This window comes from Oncorhynchus mykiss, chromosome 25 (assembly GCF_057628025.1).
Source record: "Oncorhynchus mykiss isolate SJ-2025 chromosome 25, ASM5762802v1, whole genome shotgun sequence".
NCBI classification, from domain to species: Eukaryota; Metazoa; Chordata; class Actinopteri; order Salmoniformes; family Salmonidae; genus Oncorhynchus; species Oncorhynchus mykiss.
In genome coordinates this window covers 13,236,740-13,257,829 of record NC_143046.1, presented here as the reverse complement: position 1 = coordinate 13,257,829, position 21,090 = coordinate 13,236,740, and positions in this window count along the sequence as shown.

Here is a 21,090-nt window from a genome sequence, read left to right as displayed (position 1 = left end):
GTAGGTGTGTGTGTGTGTGGATGTGTTTAAGACTAGAAGTCCCCAAAAGAATAGTTAACAAACAAAAATTTGACCAACTGGGGGCATTTTGCTACTTCCCACATTCCCGCTACTTCCCACCTATTTCTAGGTTATAATTAGTGTTAGGGTTAGAATTCGGGTTAGTAGTTTATGGTCAGGGTTACGAGTTAGGGAAAATATGATTTGAATGGGAATCAATTGTGTTAGAGCTAGGGGCTTTTTGACAGCTCCCCTTTTGATTTGAACACAACCTTCCATACATATTTGCCCGCTGTAGAAGTGCTCAGAATGTGACTTTTTGGACCTGAATGACAAAACATTCAAGAGATAAAGGTGTTCAAAGTTGACCCATTTTGCATAGCCCACCTTACCATGAGACACAGTGTCTTCATCACTGGAAAATACATATCATTTAAAAGCTTATGAACAGGACTTTCAAACTATTTTATGATAAAAAAAAATAATAATAATGTTTTTTTATTAAATATATATTTAATAAAAAATATAATAAAAATAAAAAAATATAATATAATATAAAAAAATAAAAAAACTTCTAACGTCAATTAAATGTGTAACTCAGATTTTTTTCTTCTTATTAGCATATGTTGTAGCTTAGACCCTGTTTTACATCATTTAAGGTTTCTATGTTGTGCCCACCATCAGTTGAGACACAGCATGCTCTTGAATGTCATGTTTTAGTGTCATGTTTTAGCTGATAAATTTACTAAAATGGGAACACAATTGAAGTATCCATTTTCAAATGGCACCACACACAGGGTATTGGAGGTCCACACATCAGAGAATGTTGACTTGAATGGCAATATCTGTTGTTTTAAATGACACTGTCAATCCTCCATAGGAAACCTATTGAAATCATTGAAATATACATAACAGAATAGACATGACCATTCCACCCACGTGGGTGGACTGGCGGTCATCTTTGTGGTAGTAATTAGAAGTTAAACATTCAACTAAAGTCAATTTCAATGGTGTACCAGCTACATTTCAGTGGTCTGAATGGATAGGTCCATTCTGTGAATTATATTTCTATGATTGATTGACACCCACCCTGAAGGTGAATTCCATTCTGTGAATTATATTTCTATGATTGAAATGACGCCCACCCTGAAGGGATAGGTTCATTCTGTGAATTATATTTCTATGGTTGAAATTACACCCACCCTGAAGGGATAGGTTCATTCTGTGAATTATATTTCTATGGTTGAAATTACACCCACCCTGAAGGGATAGGTTCATTCTGTGAATTATATTTCTATGATTGAAATTACACCCACCCTGAAGGGATAGGTTCATTCTGTGAATTATATTTCTATGGTTGAAATTACACCCACCCTGAAGGGATAGGTTCATTCTGTGAATTATATTTCTATGATTGAAATTACACCCACCCTGAAGGGATAGGTTCATTCTGTGAATTATATTTCTATGATTGAAATTACACCCACCCTGAAGGGATAGGTTCATTCTGTGAATTATATTTCTATGATTGAAATTACACCCACCCTGAAGGGATAGGTTCATTCTGTGAATTATATTTCTATGATTGAAATTACACCCACCCTGAAGGGATAGGTTCATTCTGTGAATTATATTTCTATGGTTGAAATTACACCCACCCTGAAGGGATAGGTTCATTCTGTGAATTATATTTCTATGATTGAAATTACACCCACCCTGAAGGGATAGGTTCATTCTGTGAATTATATTTCTATGATTGAAATTACACCCACCCTGAAGGGATAGGTTCATTCTGTGAATTATATTTCTATGGTTGAAATTACACCCACCCTGAAGGGATAGGTTCATTCTGTGAATTATATTTCTATGATTGAAATGTATTCAAGTGCATGTTCTGTCTCAACCAATGATGGGCACAACACAAAACAACTCAGATTAGGTGAAATAGGGTCTAAAATGCAACATAGGAGTTTATGCATTTTTAGATCATTTACATGAATGGTTTAAAAATGATGATTATTGTTAAAAAAACAAAAAAATAATAAAATAGTTTGACAAGCTTTTAAATGATATCAAACTCAACCGTTCGTCTCTCCAGTAATGAAGATGTTTCATGGTAGGGTATGCAAAATGGGTCAACTTCGAGCAGCTTTATCTTCTGAATGTTTTGCTGTTCAGGTCCAAAACATCACTTTCTGACCACTTCTTCCATGGACAAACATGTATGGAAAGTTTTGTTTAAACCAAAAGGGATGTTGTCAAAAAAGTGATTGAATTCAAATGGATTTAACCATGAGGAATGTTGGTCCAAAGTTGCTACCAGCTATATGCCAATATGCTCCAGACCACTTGGCAGAGGCAGTGATGTGATCTTATGTAAGCTGCAGTGATAGGCTACTGACACTAGCCTATAGGCTACTCGGCCCACCACTTTGACTAGCCCCAAATATAATAAACATGTAATTGAGATTTATATTGCACTGCGTGCTATCTGTTGTTTTTGCCAAATGTGTCAAGCAGCGTTTTATGCGTGGTTTTGGCACGGGTTCGGATTTGCCTAATAAGCTCCTATTTTTAGTCTGGCCATTCAATCACATGCACATTTAGATTATACCGCATAGTCTTCTAATTGTTTACCAAAGTTATGATGGGCATGCCACGACTCGGAAATATTCCCGTCTGGTTTGATTATTTATCGTTTTAAATTGGCCTGCAGTGCTGCGAGCGGGATGAATCGTGCTAAATTGACCACATCTGTGGAAAAAACGGAATGAGATGCAGCCTGGCCATCTCGAGGAATTCAGAGCCGCTGAGAAATAGTCGTTTTGGCGAAGTTCCTGCTAAAGCTGAAAATAGCCCGGAGAGACTCAGAGACAGTGAGAGCAGTGGTAAGGTTTTACTCGGCAGCCACACGAATCGGAACGGAATGAGATGAGCAACGGGAATCCGAGAGTGTTATCATGATAAATAGATGAACGGAATAATCTACATCTCCGCTTTAAACGACAGTGTGCTCATTCTTTCTCTCTGAAAACAAAACATTGCCTACTGTAGCCTTTGTAACGTTACGTAGGATATAACTTAACATTATTAAACACCATAACAGTGACATAAAACAATCCACCTCTCAAGGAACCCTGGGTGCATGAAGGATCACTTTTGGAAGCAGTGTAGGTGTTGTGTATGTAGTGTTTGTTGCCCTACTCCGCTGGCCCGCTGCCTGTAGGTTGGCTGTACCTACCACGGTTTGGAATCTCCTTCTGAATCCACGTCTGTCCAAACCCTACCCATGCTGCGAACACACCCTCGATCTAGGCCAATCAGCGCAGAGCAGGGCACCGCAGGCTGGTAATGGCGCGGAGGCAGACTGGCCCGCAAGCAGACTAGCCCCGCGGATGATAGGCTACAACCAACCATGTATTTAGCTCTTCTTAGATCCCAAAATATGTCTCAGGAAAGACAGACTGCAGGTACTCTACCGTTCAAAAGTTTGGGGTCACTTAGAAATGTCCTTGTTTTCTTAAAGAATATCATTTTTTGGGGGCTTTTAATAACCCTGTCAACATCTTGACTATATTTCCTATTCATTTTACAACTAATTTCATGTATGTTTTCATGGAAAACAAGGACATTACTAAGTGATCCAAAACTTTTGAACGGTAGTGTATGTCCAGATTGTGTCATTCATTAGGGCTATTCACAATGACTTACGGTGTCTGTATTCTCTTTTACAGTGAAATACTTATTTTCCACCATAATTTGCAAATAAATTCATAAAAAATCCTACAATGTGATTTTCTGGATTTTTTTTCTCATTTTGTCTGTCATAGTTTAAGTGTACCTATGATGAAAAATACAGGACTCTCTCATCTTTTTAAGTGGGAGAACTTGCACAATTGGTGGCTGACTAAATACTTTTTTGCCCCACTGTATGTATCTGTTGGATAGAGATACATTAAAAAAAGGTATAGGCGTGGATCAGAAAACCAGTCAGTATCTGGTGTGACCACCATTTTCCTCATGCAGCTAGACACATCTTCGCATGGAATTGATCAGGTTGTTGATTGTGGCATGTGAAAAATTGTCCCACTCCTCTTCAATAGCTGTGTGAATTACTGGATATTGGCGGGAACTTGAATATGCTGTCGTGCACGTCGATCCAGAGCATCCCAAACATGCTCCATGGGTGACATGTCTGGTGAGTATGCAGGCCATGGAAGAACTGGGACTTTTCAGCTTCCAGGAATTGTGTACAGATCCTTGTGACATGGGGCCGTGCATTATCATACTGAAACATGAGGTGATGGCGGCGGATGAATGGCACGACAATAGGCCTCAGCATCTCATCACTGTGTCTCTGTGCATTCACAGAGTAATTATGTCATGTGCGAAACGAGCAATTATGTCATGGTGCCAGTTAGCATAGGCCAATCCAACAGAGTCACTACCTCAGTGGTGAAAGAAGCCAAACTTATTTCTCAGAGACCTTGACCCCCTTCAGCCCACTTCTAGACCCATCAAGATGTCAAGTGGTCTCTGTGTCGATAGGAGAATGATTATATTTCAACATTAATTGTTGAGATGAGGAGATTGGCGGTTGTGAAGTGGTCGCTGTATGGTCAGTATTCATTGTGGAGATGAGGAGATTGGCGGTTGTCAACTGGTCGCTGTATGGTCAGTATTCATTGTGGAGATGAGGAGATTGGCGGTTGTCAACTGGTCGCTGTATGGTCAGTATTCATTGTGGAGATGAGGAGATTGGCGGTTGTGAAGTGGTCGCCGTATGGTCAGTATTCATTGTGGAGATGAGGAGATTGGCGGTTGTCAACTGGTCGCTGTATGGTCAGTATTCATTGTGGAGATGAGGAGATTGGCGGTTGTGAAGTGGTCGCCGTATGGTCAGTATTAATTGTGGAGATGAGGATATTGGCGGTTGTCAACTGGTCGCTGTATGAATAGGATAATATTATATTCTCAGGTCATCTCTCTTTCATTGCTCCATGTTATTGGATGTCGGTCACATGCTGGTTCCCTGTTTAGAATTTCACCCATGACTTTATGGGTCCTTCTCTTGCCCATGCAGTCAGCATTCTGTTTTTCTGATAATCCATAGTGGTAGGGTTAGGACTGTTTTATACATACACTTTAATGCCTATATTGACAGATTCTTTCAAAACTTTCCAATCAATGCATCTTCATTTAATCACTTCCAACTCTGAATGACCATCCCAGGCAATTCCTCATTTCCAGAGTAGGATGAACGGTCCATAATTAATGAGCTCAGAGGTAGGAAACATACTATGTGACTGATGTTGTCACTAATAGCAACAATAATAAAGGTAGGGAGGAAAATACATCATAGGCACAGGTGATGAATTAATGATATATCCAATCCCTAACATTAGGATAAACTACAATACAATATGATGGAGAGGATGGATCCTAAGTCTTAGGATAAACTACAATACATCACAATTTACAATTAAAATGACTTTCAGTGATGCCTCTCAAAGTAACTCTTGAAGAAGGAAAGGAACTTCCTGAGAGACAGGGAATGCAGGCTATTGTCACAAGCCATGAACAAAGTGCTTTTGATTTCCGTCAGACATTATGAGTACCCTACATTTCATAGAATGGACCTATCCCTTCAGGGTGGGTGCCATTTCAATCATAGAAATATCAATTTAACAGTTGAATCACATAGAGAATATATGCTTTAACTAAACTAAACCATGTCAAGATGCACACTTAAGTCAAGAAAACCTCAATGCTGGTGGATCAGTGTGGTCACTCAAGATCCAAGGCGATATTCGACGTTCATCCAGGTCCCCAGGACGTCAGGAGATGCACTCAAAACCGGCCACTAGGGGCAACGGTGAGTGCTATAGAGCTTGCCAGCTTGTAGTCCTAAAACCCGGAATGAGTTATCTCTGGTTCGTTCAGCCATTTCTATGGGGAAAACGAATGGGGAAATAATAGGGGTTTGGAATAAACACGAAAATGAGGTCTGAGGTTAACACAGGCTTAGGAGATCTTATACGTTTCGTTCTATGAGATGAAATCAGTCAGTTAACATGACCTTGATGAATTATGAAGCCTTTTGTGTTCTTTATTTGCTTTTTTATTCCATAACTGCTTCAAAATTCACAAAAAGTGAAGTTAGCTGATGAAGATTATTTCATAGAACAAAACGCATAAGATCTCCATATTTTCAGCGTTTATCCAAAAACCTTACAAAAACTCCATTCATTTTCCCATCGGCTCCCAGTGCCAGGTACTCTTTTATTTATTTATATTTTATAACCTGTCTCAAACCTTACTTTAACCATTCGGAATGAATGCCCAAACTTAACCGTCAAAATTTGACGTTTATCCGTAAGATCTTGTTGAATGGCTAGCCATGCCGGCAGCCAGCAGATGCATCGTGCACTAGGTTCAGATCTGTGACAGCTACTTAAAGATCTTAAGACCGTTATCGTCGCCTTTAATTCCAAACACATTTGAATTACCGTTAAATGTTCTCACATGCAGAGCAGAAGCCTCTCACGGTTTAGCGGTTGGTTTCGTGTCACTGAGAGTGGTCTGTCTGTCTCTGTACTATTTCAATAACACACAAATCTCATTTATCGTGTGTATGTCGCTCATTTTGACGTGGCCCCTTTGCAGTGACACAGTCCAGAAAGTGGGGAAGAATGCTTTGAGTACAGTAACATTGATGAGCTGTGACTTATGGTGTGTGTTTGTGTGGGTGTGTGATGTGTTGTATAAGGAAGGGTCTGGAGACAGATAAAATCATGCAGTATGGGTCAAACCCCTTCATGAAACCACACCATGAGGATCAGTGTGTGTGTGTGTGTGTGTGTGTGTGTGTGTGTGTGTGTGTGTGTGTGTGTGTGTGTGTGTGTGTGTGAGTTTCAAGTTTTAATGTCACATGCACAAGTCCAGTGAAATGCCTTTCTTGCAGCTCTGAACCCAACAACGAAGTAATCAAAATCAATGTAGTACTAACAATAACACGGTAGAACAAAAAGTATTCACACCCCTTGACGTTTTCCACATTTTGTTACGTTACAGCCTTATTCTAAAATGGATTAAATAGTTTTTTCCCCTCATCAATCTACACACAATACCCCATAATGACAATGCAAAGGTGTTAAGAAATTGAAATTACATTTACATTAGTATTCAGACCCTTTACTCAGTACTTTGTTGAAGCACCTTTGGCAGTGATTACAGCCGCAAGTCTTCTTGGGTATGACGCTACAAACTTGGTACACCTGTATTTAGGTAGTTCCTCCCATTCCTATCTGCAGATTCTCTCAAGCTCTGTCAGGTTGTATGGGGAGCATCTCTGCACAGCTATTTTCAGGTCTCTCTAGAGATGTTCGATAAGGTTCAAGTCCAGACTTTGCCTGGGCCCCTCAAGTACATTCAGATACTTGTCCCAAAGCCACTGCTTCGTTGTCTTGGCTGTGTGCTTAGTTTCGTTGTCCTGTTGGAAGGTGAATCTTCACCCCAGTCTGAGGTTATGAGTGCTCTGGAGTAGGTTTTCATCAAGGATGTCAATGTACTTTTCTCCGTTCATCTTTCCCTCGATCCTGAATTGTCTCCCAGTCCCTGCCGCTGAAAAACATCCAGACAGCATGATGTTGCTACCACCATGCTTCACTGTAGGGATCACGCCAGGTTTCCTCCAGTCATGACACTTGGTATTCAGGCCAAAGAGTTCAATCTTGGTTTCATCAGACCAGAGATGACCAGAGACTCTCATGGTCTGAGAGTCCTTTAGGTGCCTTTTGTCAACTCTATGCGGGTTTTTAATGTGCCTTTTACCGAGGAGTGGCTTCCATCTGGCCACTCTACCATAAAGCCCTGATTGGTGGAGTGCTGCAGAGATGGTTCTCCCATCTCCACAGTGGAACTCTGGAGCTCTTTCAGAGTGACCATCGGGTTCTTGGTCACCTCCCTGATCAAAGACCTTCTCCCCTGATTGCTCCGTTTGGCCGGGCGGCCAGCTCTAGGAAGAGTCTTTGTGGTTCCAAACTTCTTCCATTTAAGAATGATGGAGGCCACTGTGTTCTTGGGGACCTTCAATGGTGCACAAATGTTTTTGTACACTTCCACAGATCTGTTCTTCGTCACAATCCTGTCTCTGAGTTCTACAGACAATTCCTTCGACCTCATAGCTCAGTTTTTGCTCTGACATGCACTGTCAACTTTGGAACCTTATATAGACAGGTGTGTCCCTTTCCAAATCATGTCCAATCAATGGAATTCAATCAAGTTGTAGAAACATATAAAGGATGATCAATGGAAGCAGGATGCACCTGAGCTCAATTGAGTCTCATAGTAAAGGGTCTGAATACTTATATAAATTAGGTGTTTATTTATTTATTTTCTTCAGATATGTGCTAAAATTGATAAAAACCTGTTTTCACTTTGTCATTATGGGGTATTGTGTGTAGATTGATGGGGATTTTTATTTTATTTAATCCATTTTAGAATACGGCTGTAACATAACAAAATGTGGAAAAAGTCAAGGGCTCTGAGTTCTTTCCAATGCACTGCATGTGAGTGTGTTTGCCTGTGTGTAGAGTCAGTGTAAATGTGTGTGCATGTTATGTGTGTGTGAGCAAATGAAGTGAGTTTGTGTGTGTGTGTGTTTGTGTGTTGGAATGTCAGTGTGCATGAGTGTGTAGAATCCTGTGTGGAATGGCACACGCAGTGTGGAATGGCCCAGACTCGGCGAGGGATCACAACCCCGAGTTCACCCACCGGTTCCGGGCCGTGTTTGACCACCCACCTGAGGGCCGAGTGGTGAGTGAACGGCTGTTTCACCTGCGACAAGAGACGAGGAGCGCAGGACTTTGCCCTGGAGTTCCGGACCTTGGCCGCTGAAGCGGGGTGGAACGACAGGGCCCTGATGGACCACTATCGCTGTAGCCTCCAGGAGGACGTTCGCAGGGAGCTAGCTTGTCGGGACGCCACGCTCTTCCTCGACAAACTTATTGACATGTCCATCCGACTAGACAACCTGCTGGCTGCCCGTGGGTGTCCAGAACGGGCCCTGTTGGTTCCACCTCCAGGCCCTCCCGCTCCAATCCCCATGGAGTTAGGGGGGGCCGGATCGAGGGGAACCGGAGGAGGAGACTCCTCCTACACCAGGTGTGGTCAGAGAGGACACACTGCCGATCGGTGCTGGAGGAGCTCTTCTGGGAGCCGGGATGGTAGGCAGAGCACTCCTTGTTCACCCCAGGTGAGTCAGCACGGGGGGTGAGGTAGGGAGGCCACTCCTCTCCCTCTTCCATCGGTCCATCCTCTCCATCATCTGGTCCATCAGCACCTGACTCACCCAGAGTTAGTCATATGTTCCTACTAATTTATTTTTCAGAGTTTTCTCCCTCTCTACAGCATAAGGTGCTAGTCGATTCAGGCGCAGCTGGGAACTTTATGGATCGTGGGCTCGCGTTAAAGCTAGGGATTCCCCTGGTGTCGTTAGACCAACCTTTCCCATGCACTCCTTAGATAGCTGACCATTAGGGTCAGGGCTGGTCGGGGAGGTCACGGTACCACTGGACACGGTAACGCAGGGGGATCATAAGGAGAGGATTAGTCTCTTCCTTATTGATTCACCTGCATTTCCAGTGGTGCTGGGGATTCCCTGGCTGACTAATCACAACCCTAAGATTTCATGTAGACAGGGGGCTCTCCGAGGGTGGTCAGAGGAGTGTTCAGGTAGGTGCATAGGAGTTTCCATCGGTGCGACGATGGTGGAGAGTCCAGACCAGTTTTCCACTGTGTGCATTCCCTCTGAATATGCCGATTTGGCTATCGCCTTCTGTAAGAAGAGGGCGACCCAATTACCACCTCATCGACGAGGGGATTGCGCAATAAACCTCCTGGCAAACGCTGCACTTCCCAGGAGTCATGTGTACCCGTTGTCCCAGGAGGAGACAGTGGCTATGGAGACATATGTCACGGAATCTCTGGGACAGGGGTACATTCGGCCCTCCACGTCACCCGTCTCCTCAAGCTTCTTTTTGGTGAAGAAAAAGGAGGGAGGACTGCGTCCGTGCATTGATTATAGAGGTCTAAATTCCATCACAGTGGGGTTTGGTTACCCGATACCTTTCATCGCCACAGCGGTGGAATCATTTCACGGCGCGTTTCTTCACAAAACTGGACCTTAGGAGTGCGTATAATTTGGTGCGTATCCGGAAGGGAGATGAGTGGAAGACCGCATTTAGTACCACATCTGACCATTATGAGTACCTCGTCACCCCTGCGCTTTCTTCTCGAGGAAGCCAGGTGGGCCATGTTATTTAAATTCGATTTCGTTTTACGATCTCCTATAGGCCAGGCTCCCTTAATATGAAGGCCGACGCGCTGTCCCGCCTATATGATACCGAGGAGCGGCCCATCTCCTTCCAGCTTCATGTCTGGTAGCACTGGTGGTATGGGAGGTGGATGCGGAGATCGAGCAGGCGTTACGGTTGGAACCTGCACCCCCTCAGTGTCCAGCAGGTGTTCAGTACGTGCCGCTTGGTGTCCGTGATCAGTTGATTCGATGGGCCCATACACTACCCTCTTCGGGTCATCCTGGTATCGAGAGGACAGTGCAGAGTCTTACGGGGAGGTACTGCTGGCCCACTTTGGTCAAGGACATGAGGTTTGATGTCTCCTCCTGCTCGGTGTGCGCGCAGAGCAAGGCTCCTCGACACCTGCCTAGAGGGAAGTTACAGCCCCTCCCCGTTCCACAATGGCCTTGGTCGTATTTGTTGTGGATTTTCTCACCGACCTTCCCCCGTGTCACGTTCTGACCATAGTTCATTTGTGTTTTCTTTGTTTTAGTGTTGGTCAGGACGTGAGCTGAGTGGGAATTCTATGTTTTGTGTTTCTCTGTTGGGTTTGTTGTTTGGCCTGATATGTTTCTCAATCAGAGGCAGGTGTTTGTCATTGTCTCTGATTGGGAACCATATTTAGGTAGCCTACACTCCGTCTCAGGGAAACACCACGATCCTGGTCGTTGTGGATCGGTTTTCTAAGTCCTGGCGTCTCATCCTGTTGCCCGGTCTCCCTATGGCCTTACAGACTGCGTAGGCTCTGTTTACCCATGTCTCCCAGCACTACGGGGTGCTTGAGGACATTGTTTCTGATCGGGGTCCCCAGTTCACGTCCAGAGTTTGGAGGGCGTTCATGGAACGGCTGGGGGTCTCGATCAGCCTGACCTCGGGTTTTCACCCCGAGAGTAATGGGCAGGTGGAGAGAGTGAACCAGGATGTGGGTAGGTTTCTGCGGTCGTATTTCCGGGACCGGCCTGGTGAATGGGCGAGGTATGTCCCATGGGCGGAGGTGGCTCAGAATTCCCTTCGCCACTCCTCTACTAACATGTCACCGTTCCAGTGCGTGTTGTGCTACCAGCCAGTCCTGGCACCATGGCATCTGAGCCAGACCGAAGCTCCTGTGGTGGAGGAATGGGTGAAGCGCTCGAAGGACACCTGGAGAGCCGTCCAGGAATCATTAAAACAAGCTAGTGGACGGCAGAAGAGGAGCGCTGACCAGCACCGCAGTGAGGCCCCCGTGTTCACACCGGGGGACCGGGTCTGGCTCTCGACCCGAAACCTGTCCCTCCGCCTGCCCTGCCGGAAGCTGGGGCCGCAGTGTGTGGGGCCAAGTCCTGAGGAGGATAAACGAGGTGTGTTATAGGTTACAGCTTCCTCCTTACTATCGTATTAACCCCTCGTTTCCTGTGTCTCTCCTCAGGCCAGTGGTGGCTGGTCCCCTGCAGGAAGGTAAGGTGCTGGAGGTCCCTCCGCCCCCTCTGGACATCGAGGGGTCCCCGTAATACACTGTACGTGCTATTCTGGACTCTAGATGCCGGGTGAGGGGCCTACAGTACCTCGTGGACTGGGAGGGGTACGGTCCGGAGGAGAGGTGCTGGCTACCGGTGGGGGATATTTTGGACCCTTCACTACTGAGGGACTTCTACCGCCTCCACTTGGATCGCTCTGCACCTCGCCCCCCGGGTCGCCCTCGAGGCCGGTGGCGGCGCGCTTCGGGAGCCGTGCGTCAGGTGGGGGGGGGGGGGGGGTACCCTTTTCCTTTTCTGTTCGTTTGGTCTTATTGGTTGCACCTGTCCCTTATTTTGTTTATTGATTTATGTCTATTTAAGCCTGTTAGCCCGCCTATTGTTGTGCGGGATTGTTTTCTGTTAGTCAGGATGTGCGTGTTTGTGTTCCTGTCCGTTTGTGCCCTGTGTTGGGTCGGACTATTTTTCTGTCAATTTATTCGCCTATTGTTTTGGGAGTTCGTTTGGGAATCCAAATAAAGACGGTTTCCCCAGTTCCTTTGCTCTCTGCAATTGACTCTGCACCCACCACTCCAGGCGATTGTGACACTGTGAGTATGCATTAGAGACAGTACAGAAGTCAAAGTCAACTCAGATAGTCCGTGTAGCCATTTTGTTAGCTACAGTGCCTTGCGAAAGTATTCGGCCCCCTTGAACTTTGCGGCCTTTTGCCACATTTCAGGCTTCAAACATAAAGATATAAAACTGCATTTTTTTGTGAAGAATCAACAACAAGTGGGACACAATCATGAAGTGGAACGACATTTATTGGATATTTCAAACTTATTTTAACAAATCAAAAACTGAAAAATTGGGCGTGCAAAATTATTCAGCCCCTTTACTTTCAGTGCAGCAAACTCTCTCCAGAAGTTCAGTGAGGATCTCTGAATGATCCAATGTTGACCTAAATGACTAATGATGATAAATACAATCCACCTGTGTGTAATCAAGTCTCCGTATAAATTCACCTGCACTGTGATAGTCTCAGAGGTCCGTTAAAAGCGCAGAGAGCATCATGAAGAACAAGGAACACACCAGGCAGGTCCGAGATACTGTTGTGAAGAAGTTAAAAGCCGGATTTGGATACAAAAAGATTTCCCAAGCTTTAAACATCCCAAGGAGCACTGTGCAAGCGATAATATTGAAGTGGAAGGAGTATCAGACCACTGCAAATCTACCAAGACCTGGCTGTCCCTCTAAACTTTCAGCTCATACAAGGAGAAGACTGATCAGAGATGCAGCCAAGAGGCCCATGATCACTCTGGATGAACTGCAGAGATCTACAGCTGAGGTGGGAGACTCTGTCCACAGGACAACAATCAGTCGTATATTGCACAAATCTGGCCTTTATGGAAGAGTGGCAAGAAGAAAGCCATTTCTTAAAGATATCCATAAAAAGTGTTGTTTAAAGTTTGCCACAAGCCACCTGGGAGACACACCAAACATGTGGAAGAAGGTGCTCTGGTCAGATTAAACCAAAATTGAACTTTTTGGCAACAATGCAAAACGTTATGTTTGGCGTAAAAGCAACACAGCTCATCACACTGAACACACCATCCCCACTGTCAAACATGGTGGTGGCAGCATCATGGTTTGGGCCTGCTTTTCTTCAGCAGGGACAGGGAAGATGGTTAAAATTGATGGGAAGATGGATGGAGCCAAATACAGGACCATTCTGGAAGAAAACCTGATGGAGTCTGCAAAAGACCTGAGACTGGGATGGAGATTTGTCTTCCAACAAGACAATGATTCAAAACATAAAGCAAAATCTACAATGGAATGGTTCAAAAATAAACATATCCAGGTGTTGGAATGGCCAAGTCAAAGTCCAGACCTGAATCCAATCGAGAATCTGTGGAAAGAACTGAAAACTGCTGTTCACAAATGCTCTCCATCCAACCTCACTGAGCTCGAGCTGTTTTGCAAGGAGGAATGGGAAAAAAATTCAGTCTCTCGATGTGCAAAACTAATAGAGACATACCCCAAGCGACTTACAGCTGTAATCGCAGCAAAAGGTGGCGCTACAAAGTATTAACTTAAGGGGGCTGAATAATTTTGCACGCCCAATTTTTCAGTTTTTGATTTGTTAAAAAAGTTTGAAATATCCAATAAATGTTGTTCCACTTCATCACTGTGTCCCACTTGTTGTTGATTCTTCACAAAAAAATACAGTTTTATATCTTTATGTTTGAAGCCTGAAATGTGGCAAAAGGTCGCAAAGTTCAAGGGGGCCGAATACTTTCGCAAGGCACTGTATTTAGTAGTCTTATGGCTGGTGGATGGAAGCTGTTCAGGAGCCTGTTGGTGTCAGACTTGATGTTCCGGTACCGCTTGCTGTGCGGAAAGAGAGGGAACGGTCTATAGCTTGGGTGGCTGTAGTCTTTAACGACTTCCCGGGCTTTCCTTTCACACCGCCTGATATAAAGGTCCTGGATGGTAGGGATCTCGGCCCCAGTGATATACTGGGCTGTCCGCACCACCCTATGCAGCACCATGCGATCGATGGCGGTGCTGTTGTCATACCAATGTACAATGGTGCAGCTGTAGAACTTTTAGAAGATTTGAGGGCCCATTCTAAACCTTTTCTACCTCCTGAGGGGCAAGCGGCTCTTTTGCGTCTTCTTCATGACTGTGCGTTTGTGTGTAGACCATTTTAAGTCCTTAGTGATTTGGACACTGACGAACTTGAAGCTCTCGACCCACTCCACAGCAGCTCTGTCGATGTAAACAGAATGCATGAATACGGAGCCATAATCTGATTTGCCGAATGGAGGACGAGGGAAGGCGTTGTATGCTTGCTTGTGGGTAGAGTAACAGTGGTCTAGGACTTTATCACACCTAGTGGCCAAGGACACGTGTTAATGGATGTTGGGCATCACATGTCTTTGCTTTGCTAAAGACTGATGTTGAAAAATCCATAAGGACTGATTGATTCACTTGATCCCTTCTCACTGCAGTACAGACTGATGTTAAATCCATAGGGGGTGAATCAATTGATCCCTTCTCACTGCAGTTCAGACTGATGTTAAATCCATAGGGGGTGAATCAATTGATCCCTTCTCACTGCAGTTCAGACTGATGTTAAATCCATAGGGGGTGAATCAATTGATCCCTTCTCACTGCAGTACAGACTGATGTTAAATCCATAGGGGGTGAATCAATTGATCCCTTCTCACTGCAGTTCAGACTGATGTTAAATCCATAGGGGGTGAATCAATTGATCCCTTCTCACTGCAGTTCAGACTGATGTTAAATCCATAGGGGGTGAATCAATTGATCCCTTCTCACTGCAGTTCAGACTGATGTTAAATCCATAGGGGGTGAATCAATTGATCCCTTCTCACTGCAGTTCAGACTGATGTTAAATCCATAGGGGGTGAATCAATTGATCCCTTCTCACTGCAGTTCAGACTGATGTTAAATCCATAGGGGGTGAATCAATTGATCCCTTCTCACTGCAGTTCAGACTGATGTTAAATCCATAGGGGCTGATTCTATTGATCCCTTCTCACTGCAGTTCTCTGCACCACTAACCGCAGAACGATTGACCTATATTTTGAACTTGACAATTGTTTCTGCTGTTCTCCCTAAGCTCTGGAAAGCGGCACATGTCCTCCCCCTTCATAAAGGAGGAGATCCTTCTGACTTAGATTACTAAGATTCCAATGTTTTAGAACACCTGGCCAACTGTCAGCTAAGAACTGATTTAACTACTCACTCTTTTCTTCATGTGCACCATTCTGGTTTTAGACCTGGACACCAGATTGCGGCAGCCACTACTCTTAAACCTTCGGATGGCCTTCGCTTTATCACAGGTGACAGTCTTAATACTCACCACTGCATCCTGTATCAAAAGTTTGGCGGGTCCTCATTAAGGCCCTGTATATCACTTCACTATCCCATTTATGTTTACAAAGCTCTACTACTCAAGCTTCCAAGTTACCTAACTTTGTTGCTTTGTGTAAATGAATGAGCAACCAAACCCGCTCGCAGGATTGGTTAACTCTTGAGGTCCCTCTAGTCTTGACCAATTTAGGTAATCCTCCTTTAGTTTTAGTGCCCCCCATTGTTAGAAAAACCTAAACAATTCCTTGCATCTTGATTCCCCTGTACCGTTAGAGAAATTTAGGACTCTGGTGTTGAATTAATTGATTGAGGATTGCAGTTGTTTCGATTGATTGTAGTAGTTTATTTGTTGCAATTGTTGTGTTGAGGTTGTGGCTTTTGAGGTTGTGGTGTTGAGGTTGAGGTTGTGTTGTTGTGGTTGTTGTGTTGAGGTTGAGGTTGTGTTGTTGTGGTTGTTGTGTTGAGGTTGAGGTTGTGTTGTTGTGGTTGTTGTGTTGAGGTTGTGGCTTTTGAGGTTGTGGTGTTGAGGTTGAGGTTGTGTTGTTGTGGTTGTTGTGTTGAGGTTGAGGTTGTGTTGTTGTGGTTGTTGTGTTGAGGTTGAGGTTGTGTTGTTGTGGTTGTTGTGTTGAGGTTGTGGCTTTTGAGGTTGTGGTGTTGAGGTTGAGGTTGTGTTGTTGTTGTTTTATTTTAAATGTATTTTTTTTTTGTAAGAAAATGTTTGTACTCAGGGCACCATTGGGAATGAGACCCTGGTCTCAAATTGGCTACCCCGAATAAATTAAAGTAAAAAAACACAAACATTTTTATTTTATTTTCCTAAGGTATGTATGCAACAGTCACGGTAACAGCTGAAAACTCCCTCGGGACGTAGAAGGGTCAGCATTTGACCATCAGTGTCATGCCCGTCATATGAATAATTGGACCAAGGTGCAGCGTGAGTAGAGTTCCACATTTGAATAATAGTGAGACTTCCAAAACAACAAAGATATAATGATTGTGAAATACGTAGCGCACATAGGCACTCATACAAAACAATATCCCCCATAGAAGGTGGGAAACAGGACACACTAAGTATGATCCCCATTTAGAGGTAACGATCATCAGCTGCCTCCAATTGGGAACCATACACACACACCAACATAGAAATATAATACCTAGAAACCCCCCTAGTCACGCCCTGACCTAAAACACCATAGAGAACCCCGAGGGCTCTCTATGGTCAGGGAGTGACAATCAGGTATTCCAAGACGGGTGAACAATGAGTCGAGACTTCCACTGCGCTCAAGTCAGCACACCATTTGTTGTTGATAAATAAACAAACCCCTCCCCTCTTGATTTCCCTGACTCCACTGTCCTGTCTGCTCGGTGAATGGAGAATCCATCGAGTTGGATAGCCATGGTGGGTATCTTGTCCGAAAGCCATGTTTCAGAAAAGCAGAGAATATTGCGGTCATCCAACTATTTATCAAGTCATAAGCCAATAGAATGGAGGGAAAAGGTGATCAGTTCTCCCTTTGCCTTAATCTCACCAATCTCTTGCCTCTGTAATGCCGGCCTTTCCGCTTGGATACACCAAACAATTGGGTCAGAATTACAGAAAGAGCCCAGGGAAAGTCGAAGCTGAAGCCAAAATTGAGGTAAGTAACTGCCAATCTGATGTTCAAAAGTTCTTGTCGGTTATGAGAAAGGCTAGCGGATACATTTCGTGAAATTAATTCAAATAAATGCCCAAAGAATCACAACATATCAAAGTTGGTTCAGGGCTCGCAAAACAGTGGCCATCCAGTACGGCGCCATCTTTGTGTGTTGGTGTGTGTCAGGACAGAACAACGAGGCTTTTACATGACGGCATGGAGATGCTGTTTTTCAGTCACTCCAAGTTCAATAAAGGCGTATGCATTTTGCAGCATTTTGATTCCTTTTCTTATAGTAACAACACAGGTATTAACTAGTGGAACTCTGTTATTAAGGCCTTCTAGGGTTGCAATATTCCAGCAACCTTCCCAAATTCCCTGTTTTCCCTGAAATCCTGGTTGAAGATTGCCAGAATTGGGAAAGAATAAACAGTCATTCTGGAGTCTTTCAATCAGATTTTCTTGAAAATCAGGGAATTTTGGGAAAGTTACTGGAATTTTGCAACCCTTTACTCGAGAGAAGTCCTGAAATATTTAAGGAATGGGGACACCAGAAAGGGCCTACACTAAAGTCTTTGAGGAAACTGAGTTTGATAGCTGGAAGATGATAGCTTGTAGCTGGTGTGTGTGTATTCATATGCAAGTGCTTGTAGAAGGTGGAGCAGGCTATTGAGAGCTTCTCTCTCTCTCTCTCTCTAATTATCTATCTTCTCTTTAAAGTCACCCCAGGTCTGTAAACTCACCTGACTCGTGAAAAGACTACTTTTACAGGCCCAACACTCTTACTTCAAACGGTGCGAGATTTCTACCTCTCAGACCCTTGTTTTTGGCCTCAAACAATGTGCTATTATATTGTTAGTTCAGTGTAAATAACATTGCTACAGTCCTGCTAGATGGACCGTCTCATTTACTATCTGTGGTTCCACGTTGAAAATGGCACCTTATTATTTAACCAGAGCCCTATGGGTCACCAATACATCCAGGCTGTGTCTGAAATGGCATGCTGTTCCCTATATAGTGCACTGCTTTTGACCAGAGCCCTATGGGCCAGAGCCCTATGGGTCAAAGCCCTATGCGTTAGAGCCCTATGGGTCAGAGCCCTATGGGTCAAAGCCCTATGGGTCAAAGCCCTATGGGTCAAAGCCCTATGCGTCAGAGCCCTATGGGTCAGAGCCCTATAGTTCTCTCTGTTACTACTGACTGATTATTCAGTGATAAGGCCCTCAGAGAATACCCATGTGACCGCTCACCTTGGCTGCTCCATCGTCCACCTCTATCTCTCATGGCGATGAGAGATAGAGGTGATGTCACCATGTTCTGAGACGTATGAGGTCGCCCTCTCCGTGTACGGTGGGCGTGCGGGGACAAAAGGGACAAAAGAGGAGCAGCTTTCAACACAAAAGCCCAGTTTAATGAGTGTGAGACATGAGGGACGTGGTGGGTGGCGCAGGCAGCAGAGTGTCATAGCCATTCAAAAGAAGAAGAAGAGGAGACTGGGAGGGAGGGAGAGCAATTAATGATCAGTTTGGTGAATTGGGCATAAAGGCCTTTATTATGTAAGTAAGCCAAGTTGTGGATATCAACGAGGCAACTGCGTCATGACAGCCCCTGTTCTCGGTTATGATTATTTCTACTGGAGCCCATAATATTGGAGCTTTGGATGTTATATTTATCACACTGCTCAATAGACAGGGTGATTGGCCCGACACAATGTAACACACTTTACCCCTCATTAGAGATAAAGAGGTCTTTGTGGAGCGATAGAGAGGGATGGAGAGAGAGAAGGAGAGGGGGAATAGAGAGGGAGGGACTTGGAAAGGGGCAGGGAGCAAGAGAGAGGGATTGAGAGAGAGAGGGATGGAGAGGGGAAAAATATAGGGAGGGAGTTGGAAAGGGGCAGGGAGCGAGAGAGAGGGATAGAGAGAGAGAGGGGTGGAGAGGGAGGGAAATGGAAAGGGGCAGGGAGGGAGAGAGAGGGAGGGAATCAGAGAGGGGTGGAGAGGGAGGGAGATAACTATGCTCTTGGCTGGGCAGTGTTTACGTCATATTAATTATCAGGTGATTGAGAGTGTAGACTCACTAGCCCGTGATCAATCCAGTCAGGACATATAAAAGGACATAGAGGGACATAACCCACTTATAAAAGCACATAAAGGGACACATGTCACTTATAGCAGGACATAGAGGGGTATAATCCCTTTGTAACAGGACACAGATGGGTATAATCCACTTATAACAGGACATAGAGGGGTATAATCCACTGATAACATGACATAGAGGGGTATAATCCACTGATAACAGGACATAGAGGGGTATAATCCACTGATAACATGACATAGAGGGGTATAATCCACTGATAACAGGACATAGAGGGGTATAATCCACTGATAACAGGACATAGAGGGGTACAATTCACTTATAACAGGACATAGAGGGGTATAATCCACTGATAACAGGACATAGAGGGGTACAATTCACTTATAACAGGACATAGAGGGGTATAATCCACTGATAACAGGACATAGAGGGGTATAATTCACTTATAACAGGACATAGAGGGGTATAATCCACTGATAACAGGACATAGAGGGGTATAATCCACTGATAACAGGACATAGAGGGGTATAATCCACTGATAACAGGACATAGAGGGGTATAATCCACTGATAACAGGACATAGAGGGGTATAATCCACTGATAACAGGACATAGAGGGGTACAATTCACTTATAACAGGACATAGAGGGGTATAATCCACTGATAACAGGACATAGAGGGGTATAATTCACTTATAACAGGACATAGAGGGGTATAATCCACTGATAACAGGACATAGAGGGGTATAATCCACTTATAACAGGACATAGAGGGGTATAATCCACTTATAACAGGACATAGACGGGTGTAATCCACTGATAACAGGACATAGAGGGGTATAATCCACTGATAACAGGACATAGAGGGGTATAATCCACTGATAACAGGACATAGAGGGGTATAATCCACTGATAACAGGACATAGAGGGGTATAATCCACTGATAACAGGACATAGAGGGGTATAATCCACTGATAACAGGACATAGAGGGGTATAATCCACTGATAACAGGACATAGAGGGGTATAATCCACTTATAACAGGACATAGAGGGGTATAATCCACTGATAACAGAACATAGAGGGGTATAATCCACTTATAACAGGACATAGAGGGGTATAATCCATTTATAACAGGACATAGAGGGGTATAATCCATTGATAACAGGACATAGAGGGTTACAATTCACTTATAATTAACAATAGAGTCTGAATCCGTCCAAATGGCACTGAGTTTACCAAGCATTAGGAACACCTTCCTAGTATTGACTGGTCCTTTGACACCCAGCTGACCTTCTCTAAGTGGTGAGACTAAAATGACGTCCCAAATGGTATCCTTTTCCCTACGTAGTGCATTACTTTGACTAGATGCGGCCCAGAATAAAGGGCCCATATAGTACACCTGCTGCATTTGTTGCCTGCTACAAGTACGACCAAATTAAAGCTGTTTTTGAACTCTGTCAGTTAATATATCCTGAGTATAACCATGGTAATATACACATTCAAGTGTACAGGTATCTCACACACATATCCCAGCTACATTAAACACTACTCGATAAGTTTACTACAAGAACAAGTCAGTCAGAGTTATTTCAGCTATTTACTTTTCTATATTGAAATATTAGAATTTTTTCTTGGATTGATAAGCCAATATTACTTCACTCCTCT